Source organism: Aedes albopictus, chromosome 2 (assembly GCF_035046485.1).
Source record: "Aedes albopictus strain Foshan chromosome 2, AalbF5, whole genome shotgun sequence".
Classification (NCBI taxonomy): domain Eukaryota; kingdom Metazoa; phylum Arthropoda; class Insecta; order Diptera; family Culicidae; genus Aedes; species Aedes albopictus.
The window spans coordinates 149,048,558-149,069,854 of record NC_085137.1 but is presented as its reverse complement, the minus strand read 5'-3'; the positions used below and the strand labels follow the sequence as shown (position 1 = coordinate 149,069,854).

Below are 21,297 nucleotides of genomic sequence, written 5' to 3'. Positions count from 1 at the left end.
CTGAAAGGGCATCGGGTCAGGGCATATTACAAGAGTGCCGGACAACAACTCTGCAAAGCTGGTGTTTGCTACTGATCCGGTTGGCACAAGAAGGCGTGGAGCGCAGAGGACACGAAGGGCGGACCAGATGGAGCGTGACCTGGCAAGCATTGGGCGCGACCGAGGATGGAGAGTGGCATCCACAAACCGAGTATTGTGGCGTGCTATTGTTGATCATGTCTTGTCTTAAATGTGATGTTGAACAAATAAATGTAAGGTACACCGGGGCAAGTTAAAACGGGTGGGGCAAGATAAAACGCGAAGTTTTGAAAGAGATTTCAATGCAATTTGAAAATTAATCCTTTGCCAAAAGATGTTTTGAATCAAAAACTATGTGTTATGGCATTCGAACTGTTTACCATCATTAGACAACATCATGTTAATCCGCTGTTTCATCTTACCCCACCCGTTTCAACTTGCCCCGGTGTACCTTATGTATGAATGACATGAAGAATTCCTAAAGAAACCCCAGAAGGCAATTTTGGGGAAATTTGAAGTAGAATTTGTGGAGGAATGTTTTGTAAAATCGGAGAGGGGACTTCTGCAGGAAACTCAGTGGGCATTCCTAGAGTATTCCCTAAAGAAATTTCTGAAGGAAATCTTGGAGAAATCCATAGAGAAATGCCAAGAGGAACTCTTGGAGGAATCCAAGCGAAAGTCTTTTGAGAAATCCACTTGGAATCCCTCCACAAATTCCTGATGCGATTTCCCTTGAAATTCTTGCAGAGATTACCCCAGAGGTTTCTCCAAGAATTCCTATACAAATCCTTACTGTAATACCTCCAAGGATTCCTATTCCTATAGAAATTACCATTGAACCAGCTGAAATTCTTTCTAGGATTCCTTCAGATATTGCTACTAAGATTTCTTCAGGAATTCTTTGCTGGAATTTCTCAACCAATGTCATATGGGATTTCTTCAGTAATTGCTCTTTTGAGTCCACCAACAATTCCTGGAGGATTACCAGCAGATACTAGAGGGATCCCCGGAAAAATCCGAAGATAAATTTCCGGTTGGTTTATTGAAAAAAATCCCTGCAGAATACAAAAATGAATCCTTAGAGGAAATAATGCAAGAATCTCTAGAAAAATTCCTAGATAAAATCCTGAATAAATCAGCCAAGTAATTTTTAGAAGGAGTTATTGGAGAAAATCCTTCAGTAATTTTTGGATACACGCTTAGAGGAGTTTTTTTTAGGAATTCCTTTAAAAGTCCTGCAGGAATATCAACAAGAATTGCCGGAGGAATTCCAGCAGGAGCTCCGGAAATAATTTCAAGAAAGGAGGTAAGGAATGCCTGAAAAATATCATAGGGAAATAGCTGAAGGAATTCTTATAAAAATCTCCGAAAAAATCCTGGGGAAAGTCCCGAAGGAAAAGCAATAGTGATCATTCTCGAAGAAGGTGCTAAATCCCAGAGTGCTGCGATTGTGCGGGAAAATTTGAACAAAACGACAGTTACAGGTTCTACCGAACCATACGGGAAAATAATACTGTCACTGTTAAGTCCCTGAAGAAGGTCCCAAACTGACCGAAACGTCGGACAAAATAGAATAACAGTGTTTTATTTATGGCACTGATCGCTACAACTAAACATAATCTGAAAATTTTGTGATAAAGTATTATTTCACGAGACAATTCAATTTAAAAGGATATACTCATATCATATAACTCAAAGCACTTCATCAACGATTGGCAAGTGTATATATAGGGTAAATGTACCAATAGTGGTGCTATTAGTAGTTCCTTGTAGAAAAATTATTGAATAAGAATGATAAAACCATAAAATAAAAAGTCTGAAAACGTTAATCGGTAGTTTTTCACTTAAATTTGCTAGCACAAATGTAAAAACCATTGTTTATTTCAGTTTTGTCTAATAAATCACTTGCACCAACTATAGGTACACGGTTCCTATTATGGAGGTAAAATTTAACATTGGTTCCTATAGTGGCGCATCCCATTGAATTCTTATGGGACCCACCACTATAGGAACACTACCACCACTATAGGTGCAAAGGAGCAAAAAATTTAAGGAAAATAATTGTTTAAAATAGGTTTTTCGGCAAATCCTGAACACAAAACTGAATTAATGTTATTATTTAGTTATGATGCATCTATTAAAAATGTCATTTGCAAGCTTTTTGTTCGAAATAGTGCTAAATTGGCACTACCACCACTATTGGTACTACCTCCACTAAGGGAGCTTTTACCCTATATATGAAAAGCAGTATTTTTTATTTTATTCAGTGGGTTGATCCTACGAGCCACCCTAACGTGACATGTGCGGTGTGCACCCATTCAAACACCATCAAATACAGATACCGAAGCACGGTTTACGCGGTGGTGGTTTAGGCTGCAGGTGCTGACAGCGCAGAGCAGACACAATTTGCAAATTTAAAAATATCATCTGATGCAAGCGCGAATCCCCTTTTCGTTTCGTTCAGACAATATAAAATATAACAGCTGATTGGAACAGGTTTCTGTAGGAGAGTGCAAGCAGAGGGTGAATGATTCGTAAGGTATACTGTTAGAAAGAATGCATATTCAGCAGGATTACCGGATGTTATTCTAGTACTTGTACTATTTTGCGGTTGACACGGCTTTATAGTAAACATAAGGGTATTACATCTCCAGTAATGATTCCATTCTAGTTTTATAGTTAAAACAGGTTTCAAAATGTAAAACTGTCAAAAATAGAACTTGCATTAATGTATGAACTACTTAATAAATCGTTAATTACGTTGGACGTCAGCATGCTTTTTAAAACTCCCACATTTTATAGTTTATGTCAAATGCCAATTATGTCAATAGTCCTTTATGCCAAGTGACTTTACATCAAATGACTTTCTACTTAAAACTCATGTCAATTGATTAAAAATTGGTTGAATTATAGTTGAAAAGTTCCCAAAATAGAATCAAATTCATCGTTAAATGCATCTGCCATGTCCAATCAAAGTACGTTACGTTTGTATGTCTGTGCAAGTAGGGTGCCGAACCACATGCTATTTTGAGCATTTTCTCGCTATAACTCAGTCAATTTCAAACAAATGCAATCGAATTTTCGTACACGGCTAGATACTATACGTATTTCACCGTATACAATATAGTGAGTCAATTGGTTCAAAATTGACTGAGCGGAAAGGTGTCCAAAATAGAAGCCCTGCCAAGATGGTCCCGCTCCCCTAGTTGCCAATTGATTTTCATCCTTCCCTTTGAACATGATAATAATCCAAAGTCAACTTCAATTTCATCAAAACAGCTCCTCATTGTCTGCCGGTATTATTCCTAAGAAATCCCCCAACCTATCAGGCCCGTCCGTAGTCCGTCCACGTAAACGCTGCTGACGTCGATTCGTTGTTTGGTCAATATCTTATCAGGCCAGCTGTTGGCTGATGCACCAAGCACAAGCTAGACTTTGCTGAAGCTGCTATCGATTTTCGTCAACACCGCCAGAACGGACACCAACAATCCGTACTAACAACCCTCTCGCTCTCACGAAAGTGAGCCGATGATGATAGGCACATGATCGGCACAAACAACAAAGAAGAAAAAGCTTGCAACTTTTCACACCCCTGCCTTCGTTGTCGTCGTCACCACCCCACCCCTGACTGACTGTGTTGTTTTTCCACTTGAATCAACGCCGATATTTTCTTCCGATTGTTCGTTGACGTTGTTTTCTTCGCTTTATTCACCCCGAACCAAGTGACACTGCACTTGGATCGGCGTGTGGTGCTCTATATTTAAACCTAGCGGCTTGACTTCCACTGCTGTAACCAGCAGGCAGCAGTGGGTCATTGCACTCCCTATCTACAAACACACCTCACTATCCATCGCGTAGTAATCGCGTGATTCTACACTGATAACGACATTCTGATCCATAGGAAGCTTTCATGAACACAGTGATAAAAATCATGATATGTTCAAGGTTATTCATACATTGGGATGGATGGCATTAATTAGGCCAAAAGTCCGCATCAGATCCGTATTATGATGAATTGCGGCGATACAAATAAATTATAATCGATGACGAACTATGGGCAACAACGTTGATAAGACGTCTGTCTACACCTTGTAAATTATACCAGGTCAGTACGTCAACAAATTCGGACGAAGCGTCAATTGCAAACAAGAAGACAGGCAAAATATAAACAGCTAAACAAGACATCGGATCGCAGTAGCCAGTGCGGTAAATATTGACTAGAAATAATTCGACTCGAGTCGAGACAGAGCCAGCTGACTAAACACAAACGGCGGTGGACGGATAGAGCTCGTGCTGGTAGAATTGGTCTCATGTTGGTCGCGTGATTTTCTTACTGATGGATGATTGACTAATCGTGCTTGCCAGTCGGACAAATGTACGTAGGTACGTACTTATGTACATTCATCTATCACGAGATTAAGGCTCAAGTAATCAACTTGAACATCGAAGGTTCCCAACCTTTTTCGAGTGGGCCGTAATATTAGCTTGTCGACATATTTTTTTCAGATTTAAGGTAAGAACACTTACCAACCGATCTTTAAGTATAAGTAGTTGAATATCTGAGCTCTGTTAAGTCTTCTATCACCTTAATAAGAGAATGGAATGCATCAACACTTCAAAGGGCTTAGGAGCAGTAGGGTGAGGTTATGTGTTGTTAAGTAATCTGTTTTACAAATCCAATAGAGACAATCACCCTGATTTGTCTACTCTCTATAAAATATTCTTCGAGACTCTTTTGCTTACCCAGGGCATACAGGGCAAATTTTACATTTCCTATATGGCTCTACGTTCCAATCGGAAATCGATCTGCCTTTCTTGAACTTAGTGTTCTTTGAGCTCTTCCACAGTTATCATACATAAAATCCCAGCGTTATCTGTCTATCTGTCCGTAACGCTTTGAAATGTTTCATGGAAATGTTTCACCATAATTGTATCACTTCAGAAATAATAAGAACTTTTTCGAATGATCTGGAACATCAATATTCTAAAAATTTCAAGAACTTTCTGGAAGTTACTGAAAGCTCCAGAAGAAAAGAAGAAGAAGGTTCTGGAATTTTCCGGAGTATTGAATTTCTTAAATATTCGAGAGACCTTCTAGAAGTTTCTGGACGCTGCAGAAAGAAGAGGCAATATTATGAAACATCTTCTTCTTCTCTTTCGCATAACGTCCCAATTGGAACAAAGCATACTTCTCAGCTTTTTGTGGAAGTTACTGAAAGTTTCAGAAAAAAAGAAGAACCAAAACGTTCTGAATTATTAAACTACTTTAATTTTCGAGAACTTTCCGGAAGTCTCTGGAAGTTCTCTTACCCTCAGCATAATATTCATATTGCGAATGTTCCACCCCACTGGACTCCTTTCGCAGTTAGTATAAGTGCGGGATCGTGAATAAAACTGTGATTTTGCATTGAATCGTGGCGGTGTCTTCTGCGCACTTATGCATTACAAGCTGCTGAATACGTACGCAAAAGACACCGAAACGGTTCGATGCAAAATAGCAGTTTTATTCAGTGATGGAAAACAGTGAGGAATGCAGCTGAGCAGACACAAACGCAAAGCTATCCTGCTCGTGAACAACAGAAGCCAGAATATATTCGCACTTCCTTCACTCGCGAGCTAACGAAGCCGGTCGCACTCGTGATTGATTCGCGAAGCAGCTCTGAACATTTTTCAATTTTGTGAAAAACCGAATTTACACGGTCGACAGATTTACTTTTCAGGAACAATAAAGCACAAAACACTACTATTTGATGGATAATTACTTGTTTTGCTATTAAAATCGCACAAAAAGGCAATTCCCGCATCTCCACTTGTTCTTCGCGAATAAAAATTCATGAGTGTTTTTGTTTTTGTTTTGCTTCATACTCGTGAAGCAAGCGGGTGCGAATAAACTCACACACGGCTTACTCTCGGCACCGTGAGTAAACCCTTTGTTGGTTTTACACTCGCGAGTTGATTCACGATGAGAGTGTTTCCATCTCTGGTTTTATTCACGATCCCGTACTTATACTTACACTGAAATAAATTTTGTTGTGGAAACTACCGATTCCATAGTAAAATTACTAACCGTACCTATGATTCTCAACCGACAACAAAATCTGTCAAGGTAACTGAAATATTCTTGAAATTACAATGCATTGTAGTAAATTTAACTTAAAGCATAGTCATCTCAACAACAAAACATTGTTAATTTTTCCAGGACACGCATTTTACAACACAGTATGGTTAAAAATACAATGCTTATTTGTTAAATTAGGATTATTTTTGGTTATGTTAACTGCACTGCTAGTTAAGTTGACAGTGTTTTAGTGGAATTAACTGGAAATTGTTGTCGGTTGAGAATCATAGGTACGGTTAGTAATTTTACTATGGAATCGGTAGTTTTCACAACAAAATTTATTTCAGTGTACTGCGAAAGGGAGGTGGGAAATGCGCAATAAAACAGACGATTTCGGCACCGATAGTGTCCGTTTTTTTTTTGATATTATGCTTGCAAATTCCAAACAAGGGAAAATGGAAAAAGCACTAATCTTCACCATTGCTCTAGTATAGCTCCATGCAGATCCCATTTTTGCCATTTTCGTACACGAATTTCTGATAGAAGGCTCGGAGGATCCAGTCATATATACCCATCAATTCGGTTCGACGAATTAACCCTCTAATACCCAATCCCGCCTTTAGACGGGGTATAGTTTGAGCATTTTTGTAATTTTGTTTTCGTGAAAAATCAAACTTTTTGTATTTTTGGCTGATATTTAGGGCTGTTCTGTATATCTCAAAATGGTCTTTGGTGAATTTTGAAGCGTATTCACATTTTTAAAAAATCATTGAAAAATTGATGTTTTAGTCTCCTTTTAGAAGTCATTGTTTATTTTGTATTAAATCGCTACAATTGACATATTTTAATTTTTTCCCAAATCATTCTATCCTTGTTTAATAGTTTAAGGGAATCGAATACACTCTAAAATTATTTTCCTTAAAATTACACGGAAAATAAAATTTTCTGTGAAAAAAATTAAAATAATAATATTTCAACAATAATCATAAAATCTCAAAATATTTTCATCTCATAAAATCCGTTCCCCAAATTGGCTTCCAGGAAAAATATAAAAGTGTAGGGATGTTCAAAAATAAAAATTAGAAAAATCAAAAACTGAAATTGATGAAATCGAGAATTAAAAAGAATCATCTTCCAAAACATGTTTAAATCGATTTTAGATGACGAAAAATGCTATTTAGATCAAAATCAAAAATTTGGGTATTAGAGGGTTAAGGCACTTCCCATTGGCCGATTTACGGATTTTAGCACGAATCGAACCGGAATTTTACCGCATTGTTTGCTATTGAACATGGTTCGGATCGGTCAAGGCGTTCCGGAGTTATGGCCATTTTAGTGACCTGGACCAGCACCGGTGAAACAGGCCATATATAAGACTCGCATGGTTGACGAATTTTGTGCGGAAATCAACACTGGAGACCAGAAATTCCACAATGGCGGCCCAAAATTCAAGATGGCAGCCTCAAATCCCAGATGGCGGTTCCAAATTCAAGATGGCGGCTGTTTAATGGTGTTTTAGGGTCTCTAAAACCATGCAATATGGATTTATTTGGTATGGGAAAGATGTCTAAAAGCTGTCTAAAAATAACGACCAGAATATCCAAGATGGCGGCTTAAAATCTAAGATGGCGACCTAAAATACAAGATAGCGGCTCCTAATTCAAAATGGCAGCTGTTTAATGGAGTTTTAGGCTCCAAAAACCATTTAATATGGGTATGTATTAGTATGGGTATGAGGAAGATGACCGGACCGAAGATTGCGACCGGAACATCCAAGATGCCGATCAAAGATCCAAGATGGCGGCTGAAAATTCAAGATGACGGTTGTTTAATGCAGTTTTTAGCTCTGAAACCATGCAAAATGCATCTACAGTATAGAGAATATGTCCGGAGTCCAAAAAAAATGGCAGCCAGAATATCCAAGATGACGATTCAAAATATAGGAATGGTGTTTTAGCCTAATAATTCATTAACCCTCGAGCAGTTGCGTCTTTAGCCACCCCAAGCGACACCGCGCAAACGCTGTGTACAATAAGCGAGTTTTTTCATGGTGCGTGTACTCAGTACACAACGCGACCGCTCCCGGGTTAAATATTGGTATATTTGCTATAGGGAGGTTTTCTGGAGTCCAAAAATAGCAACTAGAATAACCAAGATGGCGGTCTAAAATGCAAGATGGCGGATGTTTAATGGAGTTTTAGGCTCTAAAACCATTTAATATGCATATATTTGGTATGGGGAAGAAGCCAGGAGTATAAAAATGGCGACTAGAATTTCCAAGATGACGGACTTAAATCCAAAATGGCGGCTCAAAATTCAGGATTGTGGCTTTTTTCAAGTTTAAGGCACAATCCAGATAAACGATATGATTTCTGGTGCAATGGTGATATGGATTTTTGTTAAACGTATGAAAGTGTGATATTCATCAACATGTCACTTGAATTTGGTTGAAATGGGTTTTCGAAGGCACAAGAAAGGCGCCATCACCGCTAGGTGGATTAATAAGGGTTTTCATGTATGAAGTGGCGAATATTAGAGCAGAATTTGGGGGGTGCGAAATCTAGTGCTTATTTGCTCAGTTTTACATAGAATGGAAATGGGAGCACTATACATATATGCTTACTAAGAGGTGTTTTCCCCAAAAAAATTTTTTCCTTCAACTTGTTCAAGTTTGTAGTCGCTTTCGCAAAGCATGGTAAAGTGATTTGTTCATAACTTCCTCAAATCTCGTACAATTTCAATTCTTTTCTGCGCATTTTAAGTGCTGCTGGGATGAAATTTTCATTTCAAGAAAGTGACTATTTTATTGATATAGTGGCTCTGTGAGAAAACAGCATCTTTATATCACCCCGTCTTAGTCAATTCTCCCTTCCTAGTTGGTTCCCGACTACTATGACCGTCTCCTATATGTCTCGGAACACCGAAGCAAATCATCTACTAATTATTTTATAATAACATTAGAAATTTCCTACAACTTCTTCCCGTGACAGTCGTGGAGAAGTAGAGATGATGTCGGTCTCTAGTAGCAACGCACTTCATACTAACATTCCTTCCCTTCCTCGATGACCGTAAGGACGTGGCCGACGTCGCTGTAACTTAACAAAGTCTGGAATTCTCGAAGATGCACAACGAAAAGCTACTCCCAAGCTCCGTTTGTTGGTTCCTTATTATGCAATTTCGATTGTTCTGGTCAATAATATTACAACCAATATCGTGTTTGTGCTTCATTTTTGGTCAAATTCTTGGTAGAATACACACCAAACGCTTACAGCGAAGCAAAAGCCAACAAAACGAATTGCTGAATTTTCAGCAATATTTTGTTGAAATCCAGCATAACCTCTTCTCAGAATAAATTGCCAGACGTTTCAAAAAATTCAGCAATTTGTATTGCTGAATACATTCAGTATGAGAAATGTCAGTAGAATCGGCTGATTATCTGCCAAAAATATTTGAGATGTAGTCTAGTTTTAAAAGTAAATTTTTTAGAATAAACATCATTATGTTTGATTCAAATGAACAAAATATGTTTCTGCGAATTCCACAATCACAGTTTTTTTCTTGTTTTATGAGATAGACTAAATGCTTTTTTACATTAAATTACATTAAATTTTATTGGCCCAAGTGCACGCAAAAAAGCTCTAACAGCGTCTTCCGCATACAACAAACACTTGGACTCTACCACCAGACTGTATAAACACGAAACCAAAATAAAAACACGTCGCTCGTTGATAACACCAGCCCAGCCCATCAGAGAATCGTCCGTCGACGAAAGCTGAAGAAGGTGCATTGCATGACTGAGGAGGTACTGAAAGAAGGATGCAATATTTCCTCCTCCTCCGTGAAATATAGGTCAGTTCGGCACGAATCAATATTTGCTTTGTTCGTTCGGAATCAGGTGATACCACAGCCAATCGCCATCGTCGTCCAGGGGATGTCCAGTTCAGCAGTCAGGGAGGTCGAACGATTTCCATAGCTTGCTTGCAACTTTTTATGCTAGGTCAGGAGGAATGACCGTAGACTTTGCCGGGCATGAACGTGTTTTGTGATTTGCTGTGCGTGTCATTTTTGCTGCTGCTTTTCGGCTATTTTTTTTTTCAAAGTGAATCACGGGAGATTGTGCTAAAAAGTGGAAAATGAAAAACTTTATCCAGAATTCACATGATCCATTCTTCAAGCAACTGTAAAACATTAAAGGCACGATCTGTGAAGCAATTTCGTATTTGGTGGATTCTTAGATTCCGTGAGAAATGGAATAAAAATTAGAAACACGAACTCCAGCTGTACGCGATGGATGTAAAAGCCGAATGATCCAGACTATCGAATGGAGAATCCAAACTGCAGACTGATTGGCGTTGTACCTCTTTTTCTGAACACTGTGACAACTAGGATGTTACGAGGAATTCTGCTGCCCAAACAATGTTAGGGGCTGTCCATAAACCACGTGGTCATTTTTTTGGGAATTTTCAACCACACCCCCCTCCCCCCGCGTGGTCATTAGTCCATACAAAATTTTTTATTTGTCCATACAAAATGGTCATCGGCCAAAACCCCCCCCCCCCCCCCTCATGACCACGTGGTTTATGGACAGCCCCTTAGTGGTACCCGGAAGAGATGTGCGGTGAAGTCCGAACTCTAAGTTATGGTGAGATCAAACTAATTACCAAGTTACTTGAAAATCCAATGGGATCATTCTCCCGGGGAAAAGGTGACTACGAACTACTTTTATGCTACTTTGGTTAATTACTGTTCCGATTTACAATTTGACGTTATTAATCGTAGAAGTAGTTCATCATTCCATGTGTCCATTAGTGTGGGACACGCTTGTATGGAAAAAATAAATCCTCGCTCCAGTCGACTTTTTAGATCCCATTTAGGTCCCATATGAACTGTACAAAATTTCAGCGCAATCGGTGAAACTATAATTTAGCGCAAGCGGTTCAAAGTTTTCATAGGATTTACTATGGGAAAAGTTACACTTTCAATCAAAAAATCCCAGAGGTCGCCCTTTGCCTCCTTAATTCAAATCGATCAACGTTTCTTATAGAAAAATCATTTGTGAAACTTTCCTTCGAAGACCGCAAAACGATTGGATGCTTGTGGAAAAAGTTATTGATTTATTACCGATTAGTGATCCAACGAACGGCTTTTTGTTTTGTTTTATCAGCAGCACTGCTGCTGCCGTTGTTGCATGGGGTGGCGGGAGGCATCACCACCCCCAGAAACAGCAGCAGCCAAGGCAGCAGCTACAGTGCTGCTAATAAAACAAAACAAAAAGCCGTTCGTTGGATCACTAATCGGTAATAAATCAATAACTTTTTCCACAAGCATCCAATCGTTTTGCGGTCTTCGAAGGAAAGTTTCACAAATGATTTTTCTACAAGAAACGTCGATCGATTTGAATTAAGGAGGCAAAGGGCGACCTCTGGGATTTTTTGATTGAAAGTGCAACTTTTCCCATAGTAAATCCTATGAAAACTTTGAACCGCTTGCGCTAAATTATAGTTTCGCCGATTGCGCTGAAATTTTGCACAGTTCATATGGGACCTAAATGGAATCAAAAAAGTCGACTGGAGCGAGAATTTGATGTTTGTCCCATACTAGTGTCCATTCCCCGGGAGAAACAACACTTCGTGGAGCCTTATTTTCCGCTGGACGAAACATGGGTTATTTAATATAATCGGGGAGCAGGCCAACACATTTCTTCTCATTTCAGAGAGCGAGTAATGGCGCTTAAGCCTAGGCTTTCGAGCCAGGACACGAGGGGTAAATTCCTATGTCCCATCCCAGGAAGGAAAGCTTCAACGGAGTGACAATAACCTTCTTAGCACCGTCACTTCCAACGTTTTTGTATCGCATTATAACCCATACTATACGGAGCGGCTGACGAGATGTCGCCGTTCTATTATTTATTTTTTGCAACTTGGCACTATAATACTTGCCGTTTAAGTGTCACTACGGCCTACTTTTCCTCACTATAAAAAGCAGTTGCATTATGATTCATAATGCAACTCATTTGGGTTGCATTATGAATCATAATGCAATTGTTTGGGCAACAACCTGTGTTTCCACGTCAAGAGCTTGAAAAACTGTGACGGTTATAACACGGCTTGCTTGATTCAAGTTTTACGCCTAGTTTGATGGAACACGTGGGTGATCCCGTTCAACCACCATGGAGGCATGATGAAACTGATGGAAATGATCATGTTACAGTTACATATTATTTTTTCTCAGAGGCGTCGCGTCCGCATGTGCAACATGTGCATTACACATGTAGCTAAAATTGAAATTTCGTGAAAAAATATATTTGACTCCCATATGAATTAAACGGAAAAGTGTGTAACGATTTGTTTCAGCTTCCCCCTATCTTTACTATCCCCAACATCGCGCGCAAACCACATGACGAGCGAGAAACAACTTGCATAAAAGTAACGCGGGAATCTTGATCTTGCACACTCTGAAAGAGGAAACATCTAATTGGAAAGCAGCCCCAGTGCGATAGTTCCCGAGCAGCGGCTGTGTGTATAGGTAGGCAAAGCGGCACTCATCTGCTACGCACCGCATATGCTTTCGCTTGGCTTCCAGACAGCAACACGGAAACCTCGGCTGGAAACGCTCTGGCGCATATCGTATTCGCGTAGTGGTTTCACAATATTGGTTGCTGGTTGAGAAAAATTTCAAACACATAGGCACTCAACGTGTGTCATCGCTTTGGTGCACTTGATGCATCTTCGCATGGCATTTGCAAACGGGGCGGGGTGCGTCGCTCACTGTTTCCTACTGATCTCTCGCTTCGCTGTCCCAGTAGGGTAAACTACAAATTTAAATTGCGCGACGAGACGAGTTATTTTGTCAATGAAGATTTCAGAATAACTTCTGATTCTGAACTCCAATGCTAGAAATATGTATATGTCAAAATGTACTGTTCTTTAGATTGATCGCATATTGCCTAAACAGAAATCTTTAAATCTTTAAAAATGAGTTTGAATTCGCTTTGAGGTATATAATTCACGCATGATTTTTGCTCGGTTCGATCCGCTTTCAGGGTGGCTGTGTTTATAAGTAGAAAAAGTTACGAGAATCAACTAAAATGTAGCACAATTGCAAAATTATTATGAGTGAAGCGCTGTTTGCAGTTCAGAAGGAATTTTTCGGCCTATCTTGATGCATGGGAAATTCCTTGCTTGAATCGCCCAAGAAACCGTTTTTCTTCGATCACAGTACGCAGTTGCGAAGAAATGACAGTTCAAATTGCAGTCACCGCGGAAAGTTTCGGTCAAGAAGTTTCTTGAGCGATTCCTTTCAAACACCAAACTAGGCTTGAGAAACAAATTCAACACGATGGCAATTAAACAAATCTAGAGTGCGGTGCTGCAAGGAATCCATATCAGTTGCCAAACAATCACAACAAATACGTCTAAACGGGAAAACTAGTAGGTGCATTTTAAATATCGTCACAATGTCAGATACTAACTGTACTTAGATTGTATGAAGTTTCAAACTAGACAAAGTTATTTTCCCAAAGGAAATGGACAATTTCTGTGATCGATTAAGATCGACAATTTTGGATGGGATAAACATTGAATTGTCGACTAACAACGATTTTTCTTAAAAAAAAGGTAGATTTCCATAGAGTAAACAGTATTAAATTTTGAACGGTTGGCGGTATAATTATAGTATCTTCACACGAGCAGTTAAGTCATAAAAAAAGATCCCATAAAGTGAACTGGAGTTAAAATCAATGTATGGCCATATAGCCTGTCCCAGATCAATGACAAGTCTATGCTCACAAATAAACTAGAACTTTTGTATGTCTAAAAAGGGGAAACTTTATTAGAAGATGTGCCCGGACGTAAATAATTAGGTTGGGGAATCAAATTTTAATAGTACCGAATTAGTCATATATCGTTCCGAATAAAATAAACATAAAAAAATACTTTAAAAATACTTATGAATGGTAAGGAAATGGGATGGAGGGTGGTTTGAGATGCCCAAAAACTGGTCTACATAATTTATGTAAAATCTGCAAGTGCACATGTGGCTAAACGAGGCACGCGACGCCTCTGTTTTTTCTCATTGCAAAAAATGTTGTATGCAACTCGTTGCAAAACTCGATTTTTACAGCACTCGTCATATTTATCCAACTCGGCAAGCCTCGTTGGATAAATGTACGACTCGTGCTGTAAAAATCATCATTTTGCAACTCGTTGCATAAATAACTATTAAATGTATTCAATAACGCTGCACAGTAGGCCTGGCCGCTTCAATACTTGTAATGTATCTCCGATGCACTGCAATTATTGATAATGACAAGAAAAATGATAAAACAGGATAAAACCAGTCGATTTTATCATTTTCCAGGATTCTTCCAAGAGATGGCTGTGCATGTGTAGACTAGACTAGACTAGACTAGGTCAGGAGGAATGACCGTTGGATGGGTACGTTTGTTGGATGTTGGATTATTGAGAATTTTAAACGTTGCATCTAGTGCAATAGGTTGTTAGGACGCCTGTTAAGTCTTCTTCTTCTTCTTGGCGTAATATCCTCACTGGGACAAAGCCTGCTTCTCAGCTTCTATTAGCACTTCCACAGTTCTTAACTGAGAGCTTTCTTTGTCAATGCTTCCGAAGGAAGAACTCACATTTTGTAAGTTTGTCGGGAGAGGGACTCGATCCCAGGTCCTCGATGAAACAGTCACGTGCTTTAATCATCACCCCAGGTTCGCTTCCAATTTTTGCATGTGTTATCGTGTGGCAGGCACGACGATATTCTATGCCCAAGAAAGTCAAGCAAATTTCCTTTACGAAAAGTTCTTGAACCGACCAGGAATCGAACCCGTCACCCTCAGCATGGTCATGCTAAATTCCCACGCCATAAGGGCCTACCGAGTGTCACTAAAGATGGGCAAAAAAAAGAGCCCCTACTATCACAGCCGTAATAAAGCCTATTTTTGGTTCTTGTACCGGCTTGGGAACCCTCTAAGCAGAATCCCCTTTTCGAATGAGTGTAATCACTATTTTAGGTGGTAATATCTAGTGTAAAATTGGGCTGACGTCGATACACATTAACTCGACAAATGATCGGTCCCCGACTAGGGCTAGACAGGTTAATTAATCATAAAGGCCCTAGATTGCCACCATAAACGGAGACCGACTGGTGAATTGACCGAAAAAACGACCGTTTCTATTTTGATCTGTGCTGTAGTTTGTTTGCTGAAAAGTAATTTTCTGAAAGGAATTACCTTTCGTGGGGTTTCGACAGTGAGATAATTAGTATGATAAATTGCCAATAGTAAAGCATTGTTGTGGTCGAAATGGGCTCACGTCGTAGACTTAGATATACAGGGTGTTAGGTTCCCGAGTGCAAACTTTTTAAAGGGTGATAGAGGACCATAAATGGTGAAAAAAATTGTTCTACGCATATGGTCAAATCTCAACCGTTACGTAATTATTGAACTTCCCATGTTTTTGACTCTCATAGCCTTAACTGGCTATAACTTGAAAATCGTCAAACTTATCGCAATTTTTTGACCCTTATTCGAAAGATTATTGAAGTTTCTATCAAATGGCATCTTTGAATCGATTGGTTTAGTTAAATAACTAAGTTTTCTAGAGCAAAATTGCTCAAAATAGTGCGTTTTAATTGGTTTTTGCCAATTATCTTCGAAACATGCGTAATAAATTAAAAAAATTCTTTGGCAAAATTGTGGCCCCTGTTCCATTCTACATTTTGTTCTTTGACACCAAACTTCTAGCTCTTATTGTTTTCTTGAAATTTCGATTTAAATGTGCGGCACATGGCGCAAAAAAGTGCTAACCTTGACAGTTGCAAATTTATGACCTGAAATGAGATGTTTAAATCAAAATTGCAAGAAAACGATAGGAGATAGACGTTTGATGACAGAGAATGAATTGTAGAGTGGAACAGGGGCCACAACTCTGCCAAAGAAAGAATTTTAATTTATTACGCATGTTTCAAAGTTAATTGACAAAAACAAATTAGAACACACTATTTTGAGCAATTTTGCTCTAGAAAACTTAGTTATTTAACTAAACCAATCGATTCAAAGATGCAATTTGATAGAAAATTCAATAATCTTTCGAATAAGGGTCCAAAAATTGCGATAAGTTTGACCATTTTCAAGTTATAGCCAGTAAAGGCTATGAGAGTCAAAAACATGGGAAGTTCAATAACTACGTAACGGTTGAGATTTGACTATATGCGTAGAACAATTTTTTACACCATTTATGGTCCTCTATCACCCTTTAAAAAGTTTGCACTCACGAACCTAACACCCTGTATAATGTATGATATACGTAGAGCGTAGAGGAATATAGATTCTGTACTGCAGGCCTGCCCAACCTTTAACGATCGCGGGCCATATTTTACACTCCACACCTGTTGACGGGCCAGAATTGAAATTTTATAATCCATACGTTTTCTTGAAACTTTTCTTAGCATTTCTTGCCAAGGCTATGGCTAATTCCTATAAATCCAAATTCGTTCAAATTCTGGAATAATTTTGGAGTTGGTGAAGATATTGTAAAAAATTGTCTTCATAAACGAAGATTCGTATTTTTTGTGTTGTCCCAGAACTTGCCGGAATTTTGAGATTATAGCCACATAAATAAAATCTCAAAAATACACAAGAATTGTTATTGAATCTTTTATGAATTTTAAGATTTTTTTTCCTTCCGCTGTTGGAGAAAATTAAGCCATTGCGCACAATAAACTGAAGTTTTGAACCGAATTTCTGAAAATGAGTAGAATTACTTTGAGGTTACGCTGACATGTTTGTTTTTTAAATTGCAATGTGCAATGTCAGCCAGAATTCTGAAAATTTTGCAAACATTTCAAAGTTCATTGTGAAAATTTGAGGCCTCCCTTGGCCGAAATTCTTACAGAACTCAATATAACTGATTGAAAATCTTTGAAAATTTACCTAAAAATATATGTCAAACTTGTTTTGAAAATATAATTCATTGGAAAAAGAGAAACATTCAAAATAATTGCTCCACCGGCCAAAAGTCATAACTTTTCTTCATTCGTGCCGCGGGCCGCATGAAATGTCCTCGCGGGCCAGATGCGGCCCGCGGGCCGTACGTTGGGCAGCCCTGCTGTACTGCTATTTTTTCTTATGCTAAAGAAGTGTAGTCTCCATTCCCAGTATGGTCAGGATCCTCACTTCCATGTTCTTTCAACAAAATGTAGGGATATATTAGTTGGCATTTTCGAAAATAGACTCTAATGATCCTAAATATTAGATTTGGAGCAGAGCCGTACAAATTCGTCCTATATCATAATTTCAACTTCTGAAATGAGCGATTGACATTGTCAGCAGTGATTATGAAACTTTCCGCAAACCTCATGATACTCCCTGCAACATCCTAAAACTATTCTTCTTCTTCTTGGCGTAACGTCCTCATTGGGACAAAGCCTGCTTCTCAGCTTAGTGTTCTATGAGCACTTCCACAGTTATTAACTGAAAGCTTCCTCTGCCAATGACCATTTTGCATGCGTATATCGTGTGGCAGGCACGAAGATACTCTATGCCCAAGGAGGTCAAGGAAATTTCCTTTACGAAAAGATCCTGGACCGACCGGGAATCGAACCCGTCACCCTCAGCATGGTCATGCTGAATACCCGTGTGTTTACCGCCTCGGCTATATGGGCCCTGGTAGTTCAACTTATGTTCCTGATATTCCAGACACAACAAGTAATGCTCCCATTTTCAAAGATATGTATGGTGTAGGTGTTAAGATGAGTGACTACCCTGGTAAAAAATATCAAAAAAATACGATAAATTTTATTGTTACAACACCATTTTTTTTGAAAAATATTCACCATTAAACGTATTGTAATTTACACGGCACACTCACCATCACCCCTATTGTTCTATACCATTCGGCGAATGGTAAATGGCACTTTTACAATAAAAAATGGTGGTCGTTATGTATCTTAACCATAGAATTTTGAGAAAATTTTTCGCGAAAAACAATAGAATGTATTGTGTTTTTATGAGACATTTTTAGGACAATTTTCAAAAGAAAACAATATTTCGGCACCAACATTTCAAAAGGGCGTAACTGCATTTACAACCAATGCCTTCTCACTAAGCTGTGGAGTGTATCCCATCCCTCTCGAGCAATTCACTAGCACAAATAGAAAGATAAAATCCTCCTCTTTCGATTAATGGATGTGAATTGCGTGAGATGAATGAAATACGACCCACAGCTCTGTGAGAAGGCATTGGTAGCAAAAGCAGTTACGCCCTTTTGAAATGTTGGTGCCGATTTTAATGTTTTTTTCATTGTTCTTACAATACAAATACAATTAAATGAATAGCGTCAAATGAATCATTGTTACAATAAAAATATAATAATATTTGTTGTTATTTGTAAGCAGTTTTCGCTTTTGAAAATCCATAGAATTTATATTTCCCGCTAACATTTATATCCAGCATTTACGAGCACTAACGGCCGCCAGAATGATATGCACATTTTATGATAAGAGTCAAACACTCTGATGTCTGTCTGGTATGTGTTGTTTGGCAGCTGTTGATAAGATCTATCATCAATCTTTTCAAATAACTGCCAAATATCACAAGTCAGACCTCAGGTCGTATGATCCATACCATAAATTGTTTACAATTCACGTGGCCATTAGTATCTGAAAATGCTGAAGAAAAATGTTACCGAGAAATATGAATTCTTTGGTTTTTCAAAGGCGAAATCTGTTTACATAACAACAAATATTATTGCATGTTTATTTTAACATCGGTTCAATTGACCCCATTAAACAAATTGTATTTGTATTGTTATCAATGGTAGTTTACTATCTACTAGATCCCTTTAATTTATTGAAAAACATTAGAAAAATCATTGTTCATCTTTTCTTGTCGTAACATCCTCACTTGGCTAAAACCTGCTTTTCAGCTAGTTTTCTATAAGTACTTCCTCAGTTATTCATTGAGAGCTTCCTCTGCCAACACGGCTTGACGTCTGTCAGTCGTTGAAGTTTTAGCGATTAACATTTGATAACCGAAACATTTCCGAAATTTTCCGGAGACGTTATCGAGACGATAATTTCCACAGTTAACTGTATCGCCGATGACGTTTCCTTCTGAAGACGTTATCGTTTACGACGATAAACGATAACAGACGTTAACTTTATCGCCGATAATGATAATTTATCGATTAACAACCTTGGTACGAACTATATGGGCTTGATTTCTATTGTAAAAAGTAACAATATATCTACTATGTGTTTTATTGTGAACAATAAAAACCAGTCATATGTTAATAATATTTACCATGTATTGCGGAATTTTAGAAAAATTTCCTCTTTGCGGTAGCCGCCGAGTTCTACCGCAGCTGTCAAAGTCCTACCGCAGCCATGAAAATCATCGAATCATTGAAAAGTTTGGCCAAAACAAAGCATGCTTGCATAGTGAAAAGTTCTGAAAAGCAACAACAAACAATGGTCATCGGCGTCGTATCCAAGGCTCTATCCAAGGTATCCTTGGACTGATTGATGATACCTAGATGAAAATCATCAGTCTGACAGCTGCGGTAGCTTTCTAATCTACCGTAAAGTGGAAAATTTTCTCTAAATTAGCAATAATGAATGGTAATTTTTATCCGGGTATAAATCAGGAGTTCCGAGTTCAATTCCCAGTTTTCCATAGATTAATTTATGCATTCCTAAACATCTCTTCTGGAAATAGAAAGCTGTAAATGGAAAACAATGCTCTCGCAATTGTTTTTTTTTAAATTTTTTTCCAAATAAATGTTATTGATGTCTGATTAAGCGCATATTAAGCCTTAAATCAGTCTTTCAACGAACTTGAATGCAGCTAAAGGTTGAATAAAATCACCAAAATTAGATGTTTAGGAGCTGAATAAAGGATTGTACCTCTTGTCCTCAGCTTTTGTTCAAATAAAAGCTGCTTTAATATAGTCGAAACAATGTTTGTACAGCATCAAATTATTACCTGAGTAGAGCTGGTATTGCTGGCTACGTTCATCTCCGTAGCGGAGATAGCAAGAGAGAGTGATAATATGTTATCTATTTATTGAAATATCAGCGATTCACCGACGCCTTCGTGGATTCCAATAAGGATATTGGAAAGAAAATTCCTTCAAAAATTTTTTGAGCATCATTCCTCAAAAAGTTTTGATCTGATTTATGTCATCAAGAATTTTGCAACCAATTGATTGCTAACTAGAGAATCTAAAATAACACTGACATAGTCATACCAAGTATTGTTTTTTTTTTCAATAACAAACCTTTTCCATCGAAAATATTCTGAACGACTACAGAATTCCCTGACAATTGGGTTCTTTAGGGGTATCCGGATTATTTCAATATCGGATTCCTCGCCCCAAAAATTAGTCGAAATTCAAAGTTTCATTATTTTTGAAGATCAGGAACTACTTTTAAAATGCATTTAAAGTTTGTATGGGGAAATTTTTTTGTACGGGTCGAACTGTCATTTTATCGATTGAACTGTCATTCCATCCACGAAAATTAAAACTGTTTTGTTAATTTAACCATCAGAACAAAAGTATTGGAATCCAATAAAATCACGCTATACTTAGAAAAATAAGCTCTTTCTATTAGAATATAGAATATAGCAATATTTTATTCACTCAACAAACCCAATTTCAGGGTTGTTCCAAGTGTAATGAAATTCCCTGATAATTTCAGATTTTTCGGTTAATAAACACCTTTGGTATGTAACCCCTTAAAGCTACTCTGAAGGCCTTTAAACACCACTAAAGTCCTCATAAAAACCTCTTTGAACCCCATTTACAATGTATTTGTACAATTTCCAATAATATATTCAATTTATAATAATTAATTCTATTATTATTATAGCTTGTATTGTACTGTAATACAACAATACAATCTATTGTACTAGAAGTTGAAACCATTTCAAAATAATTAAATGTATGGTATGTGTTTCAAATTTGTGTTTCAAATAACAACCTATACATTATCTAAAATGTTCATTTATGATACACCGTATGGTACATATATTGTTATTCAATATCATTGTGTTTAGTGAGCACAAAAAACTGTATTATAAAGTTACAATACAATGTATTGCATTTTGATTGGACTTTTTTGTAAGTTATAAAGCATTACAACTTATTCGACAGAGCACACATCAAGATCAGATAATCATAAAAAAAACTTTAAACCTTAAAAACCAATTAGTT

At 37.9% G+C, this 21,297-nt stretch overlaps 1 protein-coding gene across 2 annotated transcripts in view; it reads right to left on the bottom strand.

Annotated features, from left to right (window-relative positions):
• The window catches only part of LOC109428719 (WD repeat domain phosphoinositide-interacting protein 2), a 109,976-nt gene that overhangs the window by 40,294 nt on the left and 48,385 nt on the right, over positions 1-21,297 (bottom strand). The window lies entirely within an intron of this gene.